A 20,488-nucleotide genomic window follows, 5' to 3' on the forward strand; every position below is an offset into this window, starting at 1 on the left:
CCCTCACAAAGTTGCTGTTCCCAGTGCAGGCATGGTCACCAGTATCCACCTTCTGACCTGAATCCCACAAGCTCCTCTGCTCACCATCCATCAATATCTGAGCAGACCAGCAAGTGCTGCAAAGAGCCATGCATGACAAGGGACTCCAGGCCTCCTCTATTGTCCTTCTCTGCACCTTCCACTCTGCACCAGATTTAGTGGCTTCAGTGGAGGCTGGCCATGGATCAGGGAACACTCTGCATCCTCACTGCTGTCCTCAGCCACACTGTGAGCTGATGCTCTCCTTGCTGCCATCTGGTGACAAGTGGCCTTGGAACTGTATCACACGGACATGACCACCATCAGGCAGCTTGGATGTGGCCAGCTGGAAGTCAAGTTAAACTGGTTTTGCTGGTCCTTGCTGCCCACAAGTAACCCTGGGGCAGCACTGCCACAGGACACAAGCCCTGCTGCAGAGAGCATCAGGTACAGCCTGGATGGGAGTCACAAAATGGGACAACCACCCCTCCAGCTGCACCCACATTTTAGTTTACATCAAAAGATGGTTCCCAGGCTGACAGAGCCAGGAGAGATGGCATCTAGGGGGACATTAAAACAGGTATGATGGTGACACATTTAATGCTGCATTTTCAGTTCCTGATGCAGGGAAAAAAAGGTCATTTGCATGTGAAGCCCTTGGCTCATCACACCTGGAGGAGGTGGCTTCCTCTCACCCTCTGTGAGGTTAAAGAGGTGCAGCAGGTGGCAGCTGGGAGTCGAGGGAGGTACAAAGGAAAGCAGCAAGTGGTGACACAGAGCTGTCAGGCACAGACTCAAGGCTCAGTGCAGTTGTCTTTGGCGATTCCAAGGAGCCTCAGCTACCAGAAAGATTCAGGAGATGCTTCTTTGGTCCAAGGAAGGTACTTGGTCAGTCTCAATGCCCCAGCTGAGGGAGAGGGAGGTTTATGTGGGATGGGAGAGATGTGGAATGAGTCCCATGCTGGCAACTAGAGTAAATCTGCCTGTAAAGTCCTATCAAGAGCAGACAGGGAGCTGGTCCAGGGCCACAGAGAATGCTCTGCAGAGAATCAGCACCCTTGGTCCTGAATTGGCACCCTTGGTCCTGAATCGACACCCCTGGTCACAGCTCTGCATGTGAGAGGAAAGCTTTCCAGGCCCTGGCTGAATCCCTTGGGCTCCAAGGAACCTCGAGCTTACAGGGGCAGGGGAGGAGGAAAGCACGAGCATATTTTTACAGAAATTGGAGTCTCCCTGCAGCAGAAAGTCCGGTAAAGGCAAAACCCAAGTGAAAAGCAGCTTCAGCTGTTCTGGCTCTGGCTGTGACGGGCTTGGCCCCAGGCCAGTGAGTTAATTCTGCCTATTAACTAATAGTATAGTATTGTCGGTAAAGATTCATTGCTAAACTTATGTTTTTAAGATATCGCTTATCATTTAAACACTTAACTCCTGATCCCCAAACATGTACAGGCACCATGTAGCCCTGCAGCCATGCTGCAGATAACCAAAGCCACCACTGGCTGGGGAGGCCGGGCAGTGTTTAACCCTTTTTCCCCTCTTTGTTTGAATGATAAATTGTCTGGAGTAGCTCTTTCCAGAGGAGAGCAGGCCCTCCCACTCGGGGACCGCTTATTATCACCTACTTAATGTTCCCCAGCTCAGCAGGGATGGAGGAACTGTTCCCAATAGGGGATTTTTCTAACCTCTGTGAAGGGTGTGTGAACAGCCAGAAACCCCATGGATATCTGTGATTGCAGCCTGTCACCACCAAGGGCCTCCCTCTGTCCTTCCTTGCCTTTCCCAGTCACCCCAAGTGCTCTGCAGGCTGGGGACAGCCAGGTCTGGTCCTTCAGGAGGAAGGGTGAGAGCAACAGGGGCTCCCCACCTCCAGGCTGAGCCCTCGGTGCCGCTCAGCACCTTTCAGCTCAACATCCCCACTCTGATCTGTACCATAAATCGACAGTTTCCAGGGCTCTCAGACCTCTCCCACATCATCCCAGGGCAAACCAGCCGCTTTACCAGTTACACCAGCCACCACTCAAGCAGGCATTGGCTGCAGCCCCCACCCTTCCCACCCCACCTGGGACACTGTGGGGAGGTTTCTCTGCACAGTTAAATAAAGATTAACCTTTTACATCCCTGTACTCTTGCTGAGGGTACCTGGCCCCGGGTGGCTTGTGCTGAAACGTGACACTGGACAGCCCCACCTGGCTCAACCTGTTTATCCTGTTGCAGGGACCTGAGGAGGGGGAACCAGCGGCTCCTCTCCCCTTCAGCTCTCTCATCCGGCATTTCTGAGCCCTCTACATGAGGGACTCCCGTGTGTAGGAACCCCGAGCTCCCTGGAAGCAGGGCGGGTGAAGCAGAGAGGAGGGAGGTCAGAGGATGGCACTGGGCAGTGGGCATCCTCCTGCGCTGGGACCCCGGCGAGGCGGAGCCGCAGGAAAGCTCCAGGCGAGGATTTAACATCTGCGGTGAGGATCGAGCACCAAGGGGAGGAAGGTAACCCTGTTTCTGTTGCTGCTGCAATGTCCGAGGCTTTAGAGCCTTCAGCTAGATTAAGAAGGAAAAGTCAACTGGTAGATTGCAGTAACGATTTCGAGAGTTCCCCGCTCAAAAAATGAATGAAACTTTTGAATGGTAGCCATGGGAACAAATTAAAGAGAAGAGGCACTTTTGAAGCATTGAAAATAGATTTTGAAGTGTAGAATTGAGCAGGAAATTTGGGATATTTTGTTTGACAGCTAATTTGAACCCAGGTTCAGAATTAAAAGTAACTTTCAGAAAAATAAAGTTCATAAAAGTGTCTTCTTGAAAAATTTGTTTTGGTAAATAAGCAGGATCATAGAGAGGCAGGAAAGAAAAAAATTAAAAGTCAAATTTAAATAAAACCATATATTATATATTTATTTTTAAATAAAAACAAGGATTTCCTGATTTATAGACTTATATAATTATTAAGGTTGGAAAAGACCTCCAAGATCATCAACCTTTGATTGAGTACCACTACTTTTCCAGAATGCAGAGAAATGTGACAGTCAATTATATAAACTATTACTATATGTTTCAGAAAAAAAAAAACCAAAACCAAAACCAAAACCAAAACAAAACAAAAAAAAAAAAAAATTAAAAGGCTAGTTAGATATATAGCAAAGAAAAGGTGGAACCATCACCAGAATATCATGTTATATATAGAAACTTAATCCAAAATACTTTACAGCCATGAGGCATGACTGGCAGAAGATGGGGTTGCATTCTGGAAAATATCTTCATTTTAGTCCTTGGTTATAGCCAGAAACAACAGTGTTAGAGAATATATCTGCCCAGGAGATAACCTGTGATGAAAAACTGCCAGGCATTACCTACTGACAGGGGTAACGACATAAAAGGATGCTCAGTTTAATTGCTGCCATTTGTAAAGGTTTGTAAAAGAAAAGGATGTAACCCAAGCTATTTTGTGTCGGGGAACCCAAGGTCCAGAAGTCTTCCAGAATATAGTTTTAAAGTTGTTCAGAGGAAGGTGGAAAACTAAAAAGTCAAACTCAGGTCTGTGTTTAATACTATAAAATTACAGGGTGGCATCCTTGAAATTGAGAATGCTGAAATGGCATTTAATAGGAAACTGGGGAAACTGGGGAGAAAACTACCTGGGTTTTGTCAATGCTGGTGTTAAATATAGGAGCTTTGCAAATCTTTATGGACACTATGAAAAAGTGCAACATTATGTGTTACACTGAAGGCACTCGTGAGCAAAATCCCCAGTGCTCTGAGGTAGCAGAGGTTTATGAGAAGGCAAATACAGGATCAGAGGCAATGGTCTGGTGTGAAACTGCTCTTTCCTCCTCAGAGGTGCTACAGAAAAACAGACCTGAAGGAGGCAACCACATCTGCTTCCACAGCAGAGGGTGGGAAGCACACAGGTTGTCACAGCCAGGTTGAATGGGGGAGCCCTGAGTGGAAGATGTCCCTGTCCATGGCAGGGGGGTGGAACTGGGTGCTCTCTAGGATTCCTTCCAACCCAAACAACCTATGACTCTATGCCTCCATCCAGGTATTTCCAAAGGGAAGCAAGCTACAGGAGATGTGGTGGCACAGAGAGCTGTGTGCAGGCACCCCCCCTGCCAGGGTCTGGAGATGAAAGGTCAGGAGTCAGCAGGAACGGGGTTTGTGCTCTATGATTTGCATTTCCCATTCTCCCTTTGGGTCTAGGAATATCCATATCATTAAGGTCTGGGCTGAAATGGGACTGAACTGGAACAATTCCTGCAGAGTGTTAGCAAGTCATGCACAGGCTCCTGACTCTGATATTGACTGACTTACCTTTTATTTTATTGAAGATTCATGAGAATAATAATCTCTAGCAGCAAGGTATCATAGAATCATGGAATTATAGAATGGATTGGATGGGAAGAGTCCTTAAACCACATCCCATTCCACCTCCTGCCATGGGCAGGGACACTTTCCACTGTCCCAGGTTGCTCCAAGCCCCATCCAACCTGGCTTTGGACATTTCCAGGGATGGGGCAGCCACAGTTTCTCTGGGCAGCTTGTGCCAGGCCCTTACCACCCTCACAGGGAAGAGTTTCTTCCCAATAATCCCATCTAACCTTTTCAGTGTGAAGGCATCCCTCCTTGTCCTGGACATGGCTTGTCCAAAGTCCCTCTCCAGGTTTCCCCCAGTCCCCTTTTAGGTACTGTGTGGCAGTAAGGTCTCCCTGGAGACTTCTCTTCACCAGGCTGAACCCCCAGCTCTCATGCCCAGGGACATCTGAGGGATGAAGATGGGGTGTGGTATAGAAGGACAGGGCTACCGGGGCAGGAGTGTGGTGGCAAGGGACAGGCAGCACTTATGATGCACTAGCACTGTGGAGGTGATGGACACATCTTCAAGGAGGGAGAGGCAGGGGCTTGTACTCAAAATGTAAAGAGGCTTGGGGGGTCTTTTGGGGCTGGGCAGAGGCAGGGGACACATCCCTTCAGGGCTTGAGGAGTGCTGGCCCTGGCACAGGAGCAGGACCTGCTTCGTGTCTGTCCATGGCTCTGGCAGGGAGTGGGAGGAAGCACTGCCCAGTTAACCAGTGTGGATGGAGCACAGCTGCCCTGGAACAGCCTGTCCTGCTGCTCTTTGGGTTGCTGACCTGGCAACAGAGGGACCTGCCATGCACAGCGTGCTCAGGTGACTGTTGGCACCTGACCTGGCACTGCCAGGATGGAGCAGTGATGGTGGAGAGGCCGTGACACTGGTCCCTGCCAGGAACACCAGGCACAGGGGACAGTGATGGTCACAAAGGTCATCCTTTCATCCAGCCCTGCAGTGTGGCCCATTGAGGAGGCTCTTTGCAGATTTCTTCCCAAGACTTCGTCCTTGCAGCTGCTGGGATCCCAATGGCCCACTGGAATCAGGATCCTGCTTGGTCCCTGTGGAATTTCTCCTTGAGTGTTCCTTTAGGGATTCTCATAAGGACCTGGGACCTCCTGCACTCGTTGAGGTGTCCCTGCTCCTGAAGGCACCAGGAGCACACCATCAGGGCTGAGCCCTCCCCATCCTGTCCTGGCACCAGCAGGGAATGGGGTGCCTTGAGGAGTGCTGTGGTGGCCATATGAAAAGTTCCTGGGAGACACAAACTCCATGTATTAGAGGGCAACTGAAGACCCCTGGGTAAGTGCTGTCTGCCAGAGGAAAGTCCATGGGGCTTCTCCAAAGGGGAATCCTGCTTCACAACCCTTCAGAGCCCTCTGGAGTGGCCAAACACACACGGTCAGTGCCATCTGCTCCTGGCATCTGCCGGGGATTCCAAAAGCTTTCCTTTAAGTTCCTTGCCAAAAGTTTTTTAAGGAAAGCAGGAAGCCTGGGAGAGTCAAGGAGGTTCCTTGTCATTTTAATTGCATAAGAGATGGCTGCAGAGAGAAGTAGGCAGAGGGAGGTCACCAGCCTGTCCTGCAGGGTCTGAGCTGTCATGTCCAACAGCCCAAGAAGAGGCAGGTATAGGGGTGAGCAAGGAGGTGACAAAGGATAAGTGATGTCATAGGGAAAACACCCATAACTTCACTTGCACAGTGACAAGGTTGCTCCCTTCTCTGTCTTCTCCCAGGAATAAACCAAAGCCATCAAATGACACTTGTGTGAGGTCCAGGGCCAGGGTCTAAAAGATCGGGGTTTGGGATCAAAAGAGATGATTCTTCACAGGGATGGAAGGTGAACTGTTGACCTCCTCGGCAGCACTGGGGACACAGAGTTCACAGGGATTCAAGTACAGGCTGGAAAACTCCTTAGGATGGAGACACAGCAATTTAGAACACACAGGGAAATCCATGGAAATGAAAATAGCTGGAAAGTCATCAGTACAGATTTTTCTGGACTCCTACAGCCCCCCAGCCTGTCCTCCTTCTTCTGTCAAAATCCTTCCTGACCCCTTGGGAGATGTTGTGGATGCTAGAGACTTGTCCCATGGGCTACACCAACCCTTGCACTGAGCCACTGGCAGGGGCTCCCTGCCATCAACATGGCCCCAGTGCAGGACAGGGACCTCCAGCACAGCCCTGCCAGTTACATTCATGCACCTGAGAGGTCTTTAATTTGGGTTTACTTTGCTTTTTTCCTTCTCAAGGTATGTTTTGTTCTGTCTGAAGAGCTGGGAATGTCAAAAGCTGGAGTTGCTGTGCCAGTGCTGGGGTGGGGACTTCAGCAGGAGCTGAGGGAGCTGGCACAGCACCCTGTGAGAGGGATAGGAGGGGAGCAGGAGCCAGCTCTGAGGGGAGTTGAGGGATGCTCATGGGTGCTCCAGCCTTGGGAGCACAGCAAGGACAGAGCCTTCCAGCCTTGGGATATGGAGGCAGGGATGTGTTGGGCTGGCGCTGTGCTGAATGCACTGCTCAGCAGGAATACTGGGGAGGAAATAAATCAGCCCCTGATTTACCTGGGAGGACAGATACTTCTTCTCAACTGGTTTTTAATTTGGACTCAATTTCCAAGCCCGGCTGTTCAGATGTCTCTGAGATAAGTGATCTGTGTAACGTCTGAGTCAAACAGGATTTTCCTTCTTTTCAGACAGCAAAGCTGTGCTCTGTAAGTGGATGTTCCAGCTAATGAGGTGTTAAGTGTAGAGAGAATCACAAGTACTCGAGGGCAGGATCCAGCTGGTAGTAAAACCAACAACCAGCACCAAGATTGTCCTCAACTTCCAGGAACAACTTCAGACAATAAAACTGTACTGAGGGCAGGAATGGGAAAACCTGGGAAATAGAACCACAAAAATACAGCCATATGTCATGCTACAGCTGCATCATGTGTTCCCTTTCCTTGGGCCAGTGGAGGATGACTAGGGAGAGACAGCAACAGTGGCTTTTAGCTGGCAACCAGGGGCCAAGTGGGTGCAGCCCAGAGAGTCCTGAAATCTCAGCATTTGCTGAAGAAATGTCCACAGAAGATGCAGTTAATCCTGCCAGGGAGGTTTAGCACAGGTCTCTGCTCCTGAGGAGAAGGGATGCTGTCTGGGCCTGAGCTACTGTGCCTTGCAGTGTCTGCAGTGAGAGGAACAGGGTGAACCTTGAAGCCAAATGTATCATCTGCCCATTTTGTTTGCCTTTGGAGCAGCCCAAAAGCCCAGCTGCACACACGCGCAGAAGATTTCCTGGTGCATAAAGCCCTGGTGTCCATCCCTCCACAGCAAAGCCACCTCCATCTGTCCTTTTGCCTCTGTGGAGAATAGGCAGCCCAGGAGCAGCAGGACCACCTGGCACAAGGACAGAGAGGATGCACAGGCATCAGTGACCAGTGACCTGGTCTTCAGGACACTTCCACACCACAGAACCAAAAATCACAGTGATATTCTCTGAAAGGGATTTTCTTAGTGTTCTGCTGTGGACACAGGCTCAGCTAGCACATCAGATGGACATCAGGGTTAGGGAGCAAGCCCATGAGGAGCCTGGAGGAGACCAGGTGGGCAGAGAAGTGTGAATGTCCTACAAATGCAGTGTCTAGACACACAGATGTCTTAGCAAGGGACCTGAGGAGGGAGGATCAGAAATGTGTAGGAGAAACACAGCAGGTTCCCTAAAACAGCAACCAGTGGCAGATGTCCTGCTTTGGACATCCCAAGTGGTGCTGAGACGTCCACGGGACCTCATGGCAGATGGTAGAACACTGTCAGCTCCAACACTCACTCAGTGTAAGAAAACTTGGGGTTGTAGGAAATCCCCTAGAGGTTTTCCAGGACCTGCCACATCCACCCTGACCTAGTGCTGATGACAATGCAGGAGGTTGGACCAGAGACCCCTTATATGTTCCCATCACCACCTCCAGGATTTATGGGCATCTCCTGAACTGACCTCCTCTGGGACACAGGTTGTGCAGCAGCAAAAGGAACAACCAGCAGTTCCTGAAGCAATATGGATATGGACATGGACATGGACATGGACATGGACATGGACATGGACATGGACATGGATATGGATATGGTTTAGTGGGCATGGTATTCAGTCAAAAGTTGGACTTGATGATCTTGGAAGTCTTTTCCAATCTTAATGATTTTGTGATTCTATGATTCTATTGCTGTGCCACTGCAGCAGATGGATAAAGATGTATCTCTGGAGCAGGACAGACCTCAGGAGCAGGGATGGGAGAGCTGGGAGAAAGGTTCCAGCACCAAGACCCTCACTGCCATCCAGCATGGGACAGCACTTGGTGTTGGCTGAGCAAGGTCACCAGGGGATGGAATAACACAGGACTGGCAGCAAGCCAGCATCTCTCACAGCACTGGAGTTTATCTTTAACAACGGCAGCAGCCCCACTTTGCTGGAAAATACCTGCCCAGTGCTGGGATCCTCAGACAGAGCCAGGCATCCTGCGGGAGCTGAGCCGTGTTATCTGCCCGGGGATAACACGGCAGGGGGATTACGCTGTGAAAACGGCTCGTTGGGGATTGTATATTAACAGGATATGCTCGGCTGGTTGACAGGAAGCAATAAAGTAATTTGAAAGAGACTGGGAGAGAGTGTGTGAGTTCCTGCGTCTGTGTTAAATCATGGCTCTAGATAAGCAAACAGCGGCCCCGGAGCGGGAGGAGCGCTGCCAACAGGGACACGGCCAGTGCCAGAAATCTCCGGGAGCTGCCGCAAATCCATCTCGGAGGCAGTGGAAACCACTGGGATTGCGATTTCAGCTCTCACATGCCCTGCTCCGGGCTCCGGTCCTGCAGGACCCCGTCGCTGTCACCCCAGCTCCGCAGGATGCAAGGAGAGAATCCCTCGGCAGCCCGGAGAGCTGTGGCTGCCTGCAGGAGCCCATCCCAGCCACCCTTAGGAGCTCCGGGAAGGAGCTGCTCCTCCCAGCGGCTCCGGGCCTGCCGAAGGAAGGGGAGGAGAGCCAAGAGGAGGAAGACGTGCGGCTGCAAGGAGCGACACTGCCGAGAGAAGAGCGAGGCACAGGCTGCTGCGAGGCCCAGGAGAGAAGGGGGCTGAAGGGAAGCATCGCCTGCGGCACCTGGCGTGGATCGCAGCGCCCTGCTCGCATCCCGCCCGCGGAGAGCGGCTCCTGCCGTGTGTGTGTGTGTGTGAGCACAGGGAAGGGGATCCTGCCGTGTGTGTGTGTGTGTGTGTCAGCACAGGGAAGGGGATCCTGCCGTGTGTGTGTGTCAGCCCAGGGAAGGGGATCCTGCCGTGTGTGTGTGTGTGTGTGTGTGTGTGTGTGTGCCAGCCCAAGGAAGGGTATCCTGCCGTGTGTGTGTCAGCCCAGGGAAGGGGATCCTGCCGTGTGTGTGTGTGTGTGTGAGCCCAGGGAAGGGGATCCTGCCGTGTGTGTGTGTCAGGCAGCCAGCACAGCACCTGGCATGCCGGCCCCACTCAGCCTCCCACATCCTGCTGGAATCACACACGGCAAAATGTCAGCAGTGTTTATTGCTCTCAGAGAGGCTCTGCTGGCCTCCAGCAGGGGATGTTTGAGGTCTTCTGATGCAATCTCTGGTCTTTTTTGTAAGGGATACACTTTCACACACGGAGTGATTGCCCAGAAGCTCCCTGCCACAGGATATGAGCTGCACGGGATCAACAAAATGTGTCTGCTTTTGGTGGGGACTGAAGACACTCAAAGCACTTCTTCAGAATAATAGAAATAAATCACATATGCTGCCTTCCACCAGAGGCAAAAAAATCCAACCTAGAGCCTAGATGAGTGTTGAACCTTTTTTCCCGTGTGCCAAGTGCTCCTAGCTGGGTGATGGGCCGGAAGTGGGATGGGACTTGGAGCAACCTCGTCTAGCAGAAAGTGTCTCTGCCCATGGCAGGGGAGATGGAACAAGATGACCACTAAGGTCCCATTGAACCCAAACCATTCTGTGATTCTGTGAGAGCTCCCTTGGCAGTGGTTTATGTCAAAAGCTATATCTTACTCTGCAGCACCTCATACTGCCCTTGTCAGAGAAGATCTCCTGGTGCATAAAGCACTGTCCAGCATGCATTGGACACCCCTGTGCCTGACCAGCACCTTCTCCAAGGCATGAGTCCTCACACTACTGCAGCTCAGTTATGAGAAGGCTTCCCTGGAAGCTGAGGCCATGATGCATGTGGACACCTGCATACATTGTAAAATAAGTCCATGCTAGCAATTTTCACAAGCATGTTTGTTGCATTCCTTGGGGCATCACAAGCCCTCCCTCTTGAGGACAAAATGGTGGCTGGGACAAAGGTGGAGGTGACTGGAGCAGAAATGGTCAGTCAGAGACTGAGGTAGTGCCATGTCCTCCACATGTTCCTCATTTGCTTTTTCGACATTCCCTCCCTGATCCCTGCACTAATGCTGGATCCCCAGTGGAGTCATTGATGATGTTCTTGCACCCCTCCTTTCTCCCACGCACCTCACAACATTTTTGGAATATCCAGCTGGGACAAACACAACTTGTTCCCTGCCTGTGCAAGAACCACTCCAGCTGGCTCTTCCAAATACAGCCAGGCCAGCCACAGCTCAGAGTTATCTGATGGTCACATGCAGCAGCCAAACCCCCGAGCCCTTCCCACAGACCTTTCCTGCCGTAACTGGAAGGGCCTGGGCTGTACTGGGGAGCCAGCTGGCATCTGGCTGGGTGCGTGGGAAGTCCCCAGAGCCTGAGATGTCACCAGAAGCTCAGGTGATGTGCTGTGCAGCCCTTCCCATGGCGTCACTCAGCAGACTGGTGTGGGTGGCCCATGGTGGCCTCTGGAGAGGCGGTGCCTGCTCCCTCCTCTCCCTGGGCCTGTCACTGTTTCGTGTCTCGCACTGCCTCACCTTGCAGAGCCTCACACAGACTGTCTGACCTTCATCACCAGCTTGGCACCAGGAGTTACCTGACCTGCTCCTGAGTCATCTCTGCACGCAGCAGGGAGCAGCAGCCTCCAGAAAATGGATGTGCCTGCTTCTATCCAACCTAGTCACATGGCTTGGGAGCTGCTTTGGAGCTCCCCAGATGGGAATTGGCTGCCACCGCTTCAGTCCTGCACAACTTCCTCAGCCACATGCTTGGAAGCCTGAGGGACCCAGATGGGACTGGCCAAAGCAGCCACATCCCAAGCTCAGCCCCACTCCTGAAGAGATCTGGGACACTGTGAACCTCTTTGCCTCTCCAGCAATTTGTCCTCTTTCCCTTACACCCCCACCCAGCTGCAGAAAAGAGATGATCTCCCAGTGCATGACCCAACCACCTCACGGCAGAATTGGAAGGGCTCCTGGAGCCAGGCCACTGGAGAGGAAGGACCACTCCCTGTACTGGACCTGCTCCAGGCTGGAAGGAGAGACAAGTTGCCTTGGCTGCAGTAATTAAATCTTTCACCCAAATGAGAGAGAACATCCTATCGTCCCCACTCCCCCACAGTGCTGCAGTGTGCAAGTCCCTGGCATCACTAGACAAGCACATCAGTCATCCCCCAGGTGGGTTAGGCTGGACTTAAGTTGCTTGGGCTCTGTCCTTGCTATGTCTGAGGCTAGGCAGGGCTCCCAGCTCCTCTGGGTCAGCTGTCCAAAAACTGCCACCACACTGACCTAACCTTTTTTGTCTGCTAAACCAGCTCTGAGCACCTCAGCCTGGCTGCTCCTAACTGGGGGGACCAGGCAGAGAATCTCTGGTGTAGACTGACCTGTAGACATATGCTTGTGCTGACCAATGCACAAAAGCTGCAGGATGGACAGGAAAACAAAGAGGCAAACCCACGGGAGACAGGACATTTGCCATCCTGCAGCACCAAGAACTGGGTATCAATGTGTTATTTACCGAGCCAGCACCTCCTGCTGGGAAGGGACAGGTGTCTCCTCCAGACCAGACTAAAATATCCCTGACATTCCCCTGTCTTGGTAAGAACTCTGGTCCTGTTAGCTTGGCTCAGCTTGTGTGGGATCAAGCACCATTTAGAGCTCATTGGCTGTGCACCTGGCCCGGTCACCTCCATCCTCCTGCAGCCCCACCAGTTCCCAGTAGGTCTCCACTGGTGAAGGAACCTTGTGGAGGATTCCTCTGTGCCCAGCACGGCTCTCCTGCCCAGAGGTACTAGGCTCTCTCCCTGCCCACCCTGCTCCCATCTCATCCCTGGGGACCTAGGGGTGTTCAGGACTCCCACAGCCCCCGCAGCTCTGCCCCCTCCCCCATAAGCCAGCCCCCGTCCCCGGCAGAGCTGCATTCCCCCGCCTCTGCACGGGCATGGCTCGGCCTTTCTTCCTTTTCATCCCTTTCTCCCTGGCTGAATGCGCTTTGCTTGCTTTGGCGGCGCGGGGCAGGGAGAGCCCCTCTCCCCCCGCGCTCCCGGGGATCCCCCCGGCAGATGGGGCCGGGATATGAATGTGCACACAGTGAAGCCCCTAAGAGGATTTGCTGGTGCCCCTTTCATTGCGAGCCTTTGTGTGCTGCTCCACTGCGGTGGGACGCCCCCGAGATCTCCCCCGGCTCCTCTCTCTTCCACTCCAGAAGAAAAGAAAGTGCCTATAAAGGCCTTGTTTGTCCGACTTGTTTGAGAGGACCATATTGCTGTAGGTGCCGCGGGTCCCGGCGTGACAGCGTCGCCCTTTGAGAGCGGGTGACGTGCGGCTCCCTCCTGGGAGGGTCCGAGCGGCCGGCTTAGCCAGGCGCTGGGAAAAAAGGTTTCAGTTGCATTTCAATGTCCATTGAACCCTGAATCCCCGGCGATGGTTTTTCCAGAGTCTCTGCAGACAGACAAAGGCACGGAGGAAGAGGCTGGGAAGATGCTTAGCGTCCAGCAGTGGGTGAAGGAGCTGCTACCCCCCAAAATCCCATCCCGGAGAGCTGAACAGGGCTGGCAATGCTGCTTTTCCAATGACATCTAGTGGTAAAGCCAGGGAAAGAGGAAAACGTCGGCTGGATTTTCCTGGCTTGAGCGCGGCACCTCCCGCTGCGGCGCTTTGCCCTTTGTACAGCAGCAGACAGCCCCCGGGGAAGAGGGGAGCACAAACGAGCTGCACAGCAGCCTCGGCAGCCCGACATTTCAACCAGCCCACCCCGAAACTGCTGCTCCCTGGGCCTCGTCCCGCATTTTCGGGGGCCCTGGCGCAGATGTCCGGGCTGGAAATGGAGGCGCTCAGCACCCCGCTGTCCTCTCTGGGTCTGTGCTCCAGCACGTCCCCGTGCGTGCTGCCAGCCGCTCGGAGGCAGGTATGTGACACACGTGGCAGGCCTGGAATATTTCCAGTGCAGGCAGAGTGCTCACAGCAGCAGCCACAGGCAGCGACCCTGAAGCACTGAATGTGGCTCCACGGATGCTTGCAGGGCATCTCACCCCAAGTAAGGTGGCCCCCCAGGACCTGTAGTGGTCCTGACAGGGGGTGATGGCATGGCGAGGCTAAATAACAGCCTGGGCTGCTCACTGTTTAACCAAAGTGTATTAAGATGTCAGGAAGATCTTCCATACCTCACCAGACACTGGAAACCCCACTCTGGAGAGCACACACACTGGAGAGATTGGTCACTAATGTTTCCACTACAGCAATTCAGAGCCATTTCTCATGGCTAACTGCACGCCAGAGCACCCACACTGCTCGACCACGAACTGCTGATGGAAGTTGTCCCAAGCCAAAAGGGACCATGCAGTCTAAATCCTCTCTTGCACAGCCTCTTCTGCATCAGATCTCTGGTACAGGATACCCAGAGCAGCTGTGGCTGCCCCTTTCCTGGAATTGTCCAAGGCAGGGTTGGATGGGACTTGGAGCAAGCTGGTCTGGCAGAAGATGTCCCTGCCCATGGCAAGGGATGGAACAAGTTCTCCCCCAGCCCAAATAATTTGGTGACTCTCTGACTCAGCATAGAGGGCGTGCAGGAAAGATGCACCTGAGGATGCATCAGGAAGTGAGAACTTCAGGACCATGCCGACAGCAGGACAAAGAGACCAGAAATACAGATGCAGGAGGTGGCTTTGTTGGTGCTGCACAGAGGCAGAGCAGCTGTAACCTCCATGGATTCTCACAGCTTGTGCCCAGAGCCTGTGCCACACTGTGAGCAGCCCATTGGGCTGGAGAGTGATCTTCAACTGGAGGATGAAAATTGCAAAAGGAAACCCAGGAGGACATTCCCTGTCTCCTGCGGCAGTAATTCCAGTCCCTCTGAGCAGTCCTATACAAAATAGATGCCACAGCAAAACCAGGATCAAGGAAAAGCCCACCCACCTTTTAATGCTGGGAGAGAAAAAGTGAGTAAAATCCAGCACACAAACAGCTTTTAAAATGAAATACATTGAATCCAGAGACCAAATCCACAGAGACCAAAATGGGTTAATAATAAATTGGTGATGTTTCTGTCTTCCTGGGCTGAGGGTTCTCCAGTACTCTGGTAGAGGTCCTTGGGGTCACCAGTGCACAATGTTCAGGTACATCCAATGTTCCTGGACTGGATTTTATGAAAGGTGAAAGAAAACGAGGGGAAAAGCAGGAAAAAAATGGAGACAGAACCACACAGAAGGTGAGAGATCAAATCCTTTGCAGGCCATAGGATGAGGAAGAAGCCTGTCCAAAGAAGGAGAACAAGCCTCCTGGATAACCTTCAGGTCACCTCCTCCTTCTCACTCATGCTCCCTATCATCCTCTGGACCTGGACACCAGGAGTGTCCCTCTCCACGGCCTTTTGGGACAGGCACTGGTGGCTGCATGTTGGAGCTGGGAAGGAAGAGCTGCTACAGCATTTCCCAAACTCTCCTGGCATTAGTTTCTCCTTCAAAAAGGCTTTTCTTTCCTCTCTTTCCCTGCTCAGTGAGGACACAGGTCTGAACAAACACCAACAGTTTCAGCTCCTTGCTGTCCAGCAGCCTGAGGGATCTGTGCAATGGAGGGGGAGATTGAAGGACTGAGACAGAACTGCCTGGACTCATCCTGAGACTGGGGACAGGGTTGGAGCAACTGTGGTGGACCTACACGGATGTCAAAAGGAGAAATTCATCTACCCCTGGGCATCCAGCCCACCCCAGGAGACCATCCAGTGCTGATCCTTGCCCTTCTCCAGGGAGGAGGTGCCCAGTGTGACCCATGTTCTTCCCCCACATCCTGAGGGATCATTCTCCTCTGCAGGCAGCTGGTGACAGCAGTGGCAGGACCCCCCTGGAGCTCTGCAGAGCTCAGGTTTCATAACAGGAGCAGAGCCCAAGTCTCAGTGGCTGCTGGAGGCTTCCCACTGCTGGTGCCAAGTATCACCTGGAGATCTCCAGGAGCCAAAACTCTGCACAAAGCCCTCATGTTCCCAGAGCCTGACTCTGCCCAGCCCTCATGGACACCCCCAGGCCGCAGGACTGGATGTGTGACACAGGAGCACTTCACACAGCAGAAGACATGAGGACAATGCAGCCCATGGCAGGGGTGCATCCTCAAGAGTCACTCAGGGAAGGGCAGGGCTGTCCAGCTCCCTCCCAGGGATGTGCAGGGCTGTCCAGCTCCCTCCCAGGAATGTGCAGAGTTGTCCAGCTCCCTCCCAGGGATGTGCAGCGTTGTCCAGCTCCCTCCCAGGGAAGGGCAGGGTTGTCCAGCTCCCTCCTAGGGATGTGCAGTGTTGCCCAGCTCCCTCCCAGGGATGTGCAGGGTTGTCCAGCTCTCCTGGCTCCCCTGGAAGTGCCACCAATGACCCATTGCTGTTCCTGTCACCTTGATGACTACACCTGCAAGCATCTCCAGACAAAAGCCCTCCTGGCACTTCATGGGAGCAGAAGGAAGCTCTGGGCAGTACCACCCAGCTCCTGGCGAGCTGCCACCCAAGCCTTCACCCCAGAGCTCCAGTCCCTGCTCTTTCTGAGGAAGCCAGGACAGCAGGCTCACAGATATTCCTTGTTTACAAACAGATGGGAATTCCAGGTATGTGTCCATGCATGCTGCACACATTTCCCTGTGGACCCTTGTTCTGCACGTGGCAGTGTCTTGCTGTGCTGTGGGCTTCCAGCTGCCTTACTTGATAATTTTCCCCCTCTGTATGTAAACGTGAGATTTTAGGGCGGAGTGAGGCTGTTGAGTGCAATCCTGGCCTCTTCCACCCAGTACTGCCTGCCCACCATGTGCATGGCTCTGCCCTCTCTGCTGGAAGCATGTTGTGTGTGCTCTGCACGGAGTTTGTGTGGTTTGTGTTGGTGCCTGTCCCCTGTGTGATAATTCAGTGAGCCTCCAGCCTGCCTTGTGTGAGGCACATGGATCCATTTGTGGATGGGGCTGGAGGCTCATCTCAGCCTCTCAGCCTGCACAGCAGATCGAGGGCTGGAATCCACACACGGCTCCAGCAAGGCACACAGGGCAGTGTATGGAGCAGAGCAGGGCTGTTCCCTGTGGGGACACTGAGGCAGTGTGGGGAGAGCGTGGGTGTGCCACGATTTGTCCCCCACCACTGATTTGTTCCTGGATACTGCCAGAAGCCAGTAGTGGAAGAAAAAAGTTTGCCTTTCCTTTTTCTTGGAGAAAACCTTTGGAGAGGAGAGCAGGGCTCTCCCAGACCTGCGTTGTCACAACTTCAGCGTTGGTTTGGGGATTTTGCCAAGAACCCAGTCCTGCATCACAGCAGAGGATGCCCATCATGGCAAAGCATCCCCATCACGGCACAGCATTTCCAGAATGACAGAGGATCTCAGTCGCATCAGAGCATTCCCAGAGTGACAGAAGATCCTCCGTGCAGCAGAGCATCCCGCATGGCTCCTGGTCTTAGTGGGTGGGGGACAAATCAGAGTTCATTGCGCTGCATCCCTCAAGGGGTTAAGGACATGCACGGTGTCGGGCAGGCCCAGGCCGTGCTCTCAGCCGTCCGTCCCGCATTCCCTCCCGCATTCCCTTTTGCATCCCCTCCCGCCGCTCGGAGCCGGGCGCAAGAGGGCCGGCAGCAGCGGGAAGCGGAGCGGAAGGAGCCGAGCCCCGACGTCCAGGCGATCTGTGCCTGGAGCTGAACAGGCCAGGCTTCTCATCCCGCACATCCCCATGGAAAGCTCGGCCCCGCCGCCCTGCCTTGCACCCTGCATCCACCCTGCTTCGCAGCATGGAATCCCCGGCAGCATCCCCATGCAGCATTCCCGGGGCCCACCCCCAGGCAGCATTCCCGGGAATCATCCCCATGCAGCATTCCCGGGGCCCACCCCCAGGCAGCATTCCCGAGGCCCATCCCCAGGCAGCATTCCCGGGAATCATCCCAGGCAGCATTCTCGGGGCCCATCCCCAGGCAGCATTCCCGAGGCCCATCCCCAGGCAGCATTCCCGGGGCCCACCCCCAGGCAGAATTCCCGGGGCTCATTCCCAGGCAGCATTCCCGAGGCCCATCCCCAGGCAGCATTCCTACGTCTCCGGATCCAGCCCCGGGAGCATCCCAGCCCCTCGATCGAGCCCGGGCGCGGGGGGTGCCTCACACAGGGGGCTGCAGCCGCAGCATCGCCCCCACCCCACCCCGGTTCTTGGTCTTTCCTCTCCTGCGCTCCCCTCCCAGCACGAGTCCCTTGAATGCTCCATTTGAAGCTAATTCCGGCTGAAATCTGGTTTGCTTTCCAACGTTGCTGCTTTAAATTGGAGAGATTGACCTTGTAGCAGGAGGTGACATGCAGATGCACATCAGCAGCCCGTCAGAGCGGCGGCGGGGGCTGGGGGGGTACGGAGCCGCCTCGGGGACACGCCAACTATTTTATGAGTAATTTAATATCTGGAACACAGACTTTTCATTCCCAGAGATCTGCTGGGGAAAGAAAGAGCCTTTCTGCAGCCCCGCGAAGACTGTTCCTCATAAGGAGGCAGAGCAGAAGAAAAAAAAAAGGGCTGGGATTTAACTCCTTGGTGGCCAGCCAGCGCGGAGCCTCCCGGTCCCTGCAGAGGGCCAGGAGGAGCAGGAATTCCCTGCGCACCTCAAGTGGGAGACAAGCCAGGCTGTGTTGCTCCAGGCAAAACAAGCAATTGCTCCTTCCCATTCAAACTCAAACGCAAGCCTGGGTGAGGATGGGGGGAACAAACTTAACAGCAGCCTGAAGTGAGATTTGGGGTTGGAGCTGATGTCTGAACTCCCTTCCCTGTCCCAGACGGGTTTCTGCTGTATCAAACTCCCCAGGAGTCTCCCTGAGGCTGGGACCACGCTCCAGTGGAACCAGTGCACCCAGGGGACCCGTGCAGGGAGCTCCTGCCCTGCTGACACTGTGTGTGACCTCAGCATCCACCAAAGCTGCCATTTGCTGCTGCGTCCCGTTGTGATGCCTGTGACATCCCAGCAGGCACAATCCAGTGCCCTGTCCCAGTAATGCCCCTGCCCAGAGCATTCCAGCACCTTGGCACAGCACTGGACCCACGCAGGGATTCCCATATGGCTCCTGACTGACATTATGGTTTGGAGAAGGGGAGGGAAGGAAGAACACAAAAAACCCCAATATTTCACTCCACAACCTGGCCCAAGGGCAGAGGAGATGGTGAAGAGCAGCCACCAGCCTGGCAGCCTCAGCTGTGGCTCAGGGCTGGGAGGCTGAAGGGAAGGAATGCTCGAGGGCTGTTCAGGAGGGAGCTGCAGCCAAGGGAAAAGCCTCCCTGCATTGAGGAGCAGTGGCATGAGCTACGTGGGGGAAGAGCTGCTTGGAGGGGCTGGCACGGGGCTGATCCAGGAGGCCCTGTTGGGCAGCCTGGCTGTGGCTGGTGCTCCCAGCAAGGGCGAAGACCAAACAAGGATGGTTTAGGAAGGGCTCTTCCTTGGTTTTAGCAGGTACTGGGAACTCCTGGGCTCAGTGCAAACAGATCAACACCTCTGCAATCTCCATGATGTTTGCTGGTGATGTTAGACCAGGCCATGGCACTGACATCCCTGGCTCCATCTCACTGACAAACAGCATGGTCGTGCTTTGATTCCTCCAGCTCAGCTTCATTTCCATGAACACAGACAGGCACACCCATTTTCCACCACATCGGATCATGCCGGAGTCCTGCTTATGCCAAGACAGGAGCTTTGGCATAGAGAAACCTCCAAAGCCCCAGTTAGATAATGCAGGACAAACCTCCATGTGATTTTCTTGCTGGTCCCTATTGCTCTGTGCTTGGGAGCAGGAAGATTTTATTTTAACTCCCTGACAGCTCTGTTTGTGTCTTTGCCCACAGCTGTGCTCCTGGTTCCCTCCCTGTTCCTCTCAAGTGGCCTCCAACACCAACAGACCAAAGCAGCACACGGCTTCTGGGCCAAACACTGACATCTCTAAAACTCCTGAAGTCACCTTGAAACACCTCCTGCCCCAGCTTCAGCATCTGCTGAGCATCTGGTGGCCTGGGCCCTGCCCTTGGTGGTGGCCTGACACCACAGGTGAGGGTCACAGCAGCGCCTGGTGAAGGAAGGGCCATGGCTGGGCCCTGGGGAGGGACTGCAGCCGCCCTGAAAATGAACCCCAAAGGGAGTGACAAGGAGCAGGATGTGCCTGTCAGGGGACAGCTGCAGGGCACACACAGAGCACAGAGAGCGTGCACAGGGCAGGGGAGCTGCACAGGGGGAGTGAGTGTGCACAGGGGGAGTGAGTGAGCACGAGCGGCGAGCGAGCACACGCAGCACAAGCAGGAGCGTGCCCAGAGCCCCGGGCCAGCTCTGCCCACCCTGGGTGAGGACAGATGCTGCAGGTTTATTCCCTGGTGCAGCCATGCCAGGTTGAAACACTGGGCTCAGGCACCCATGGGGAAGGTGTAAGGAATGAATTAAATGCACAAACTGGCCTTTCCTGAGTGCCAGTGGCTTTGGTGCTGCCCTGAGCCACCCTTACCACCCACAGCACCTGACCCCACACAGGTTTCTCTCCAGCTCTCCTGTTAATGGTTGTGTTGTTCCAAGATTGCCCTGTTTCCATGGAATAATGAATCCCGGACCGAAGAGCAGGGCAGGAGATTCGGGAGCAGGGCTAGGTGGGTCCTGCTGCTCCTGGGAACACCAGGCAGCACAGGTGGGACTGCCAGCACAGCACCAACCTCCCAGGTGCTTTTGGGTTTTCCCCTGTGGCCCTGAGCAGCACAGGGGGTTCAGCAGAAGGATTCATTGCTGCACACAGGAGGAAGCAATCCCAGCCCTTGTGC

Source organism: Onychostruthus taczanowskii, unplaced genomic scaffold, assembly GCF_017590055.1.
Source record: "Onychostruthus taczanowskii isolate IOZ18803 unplaced genomic scaffold, ASM1759005v1 scaffold155, whole genome shotgun sequence".
In the NCBI taxonomy this organism is placed as follows: domain Eukaryota; kingdom Metazoa; phylum Chordata; class Aves; order Passeriformes; family Passeridae; genus Onychostruthus; species Onychostruthus taczanowskii.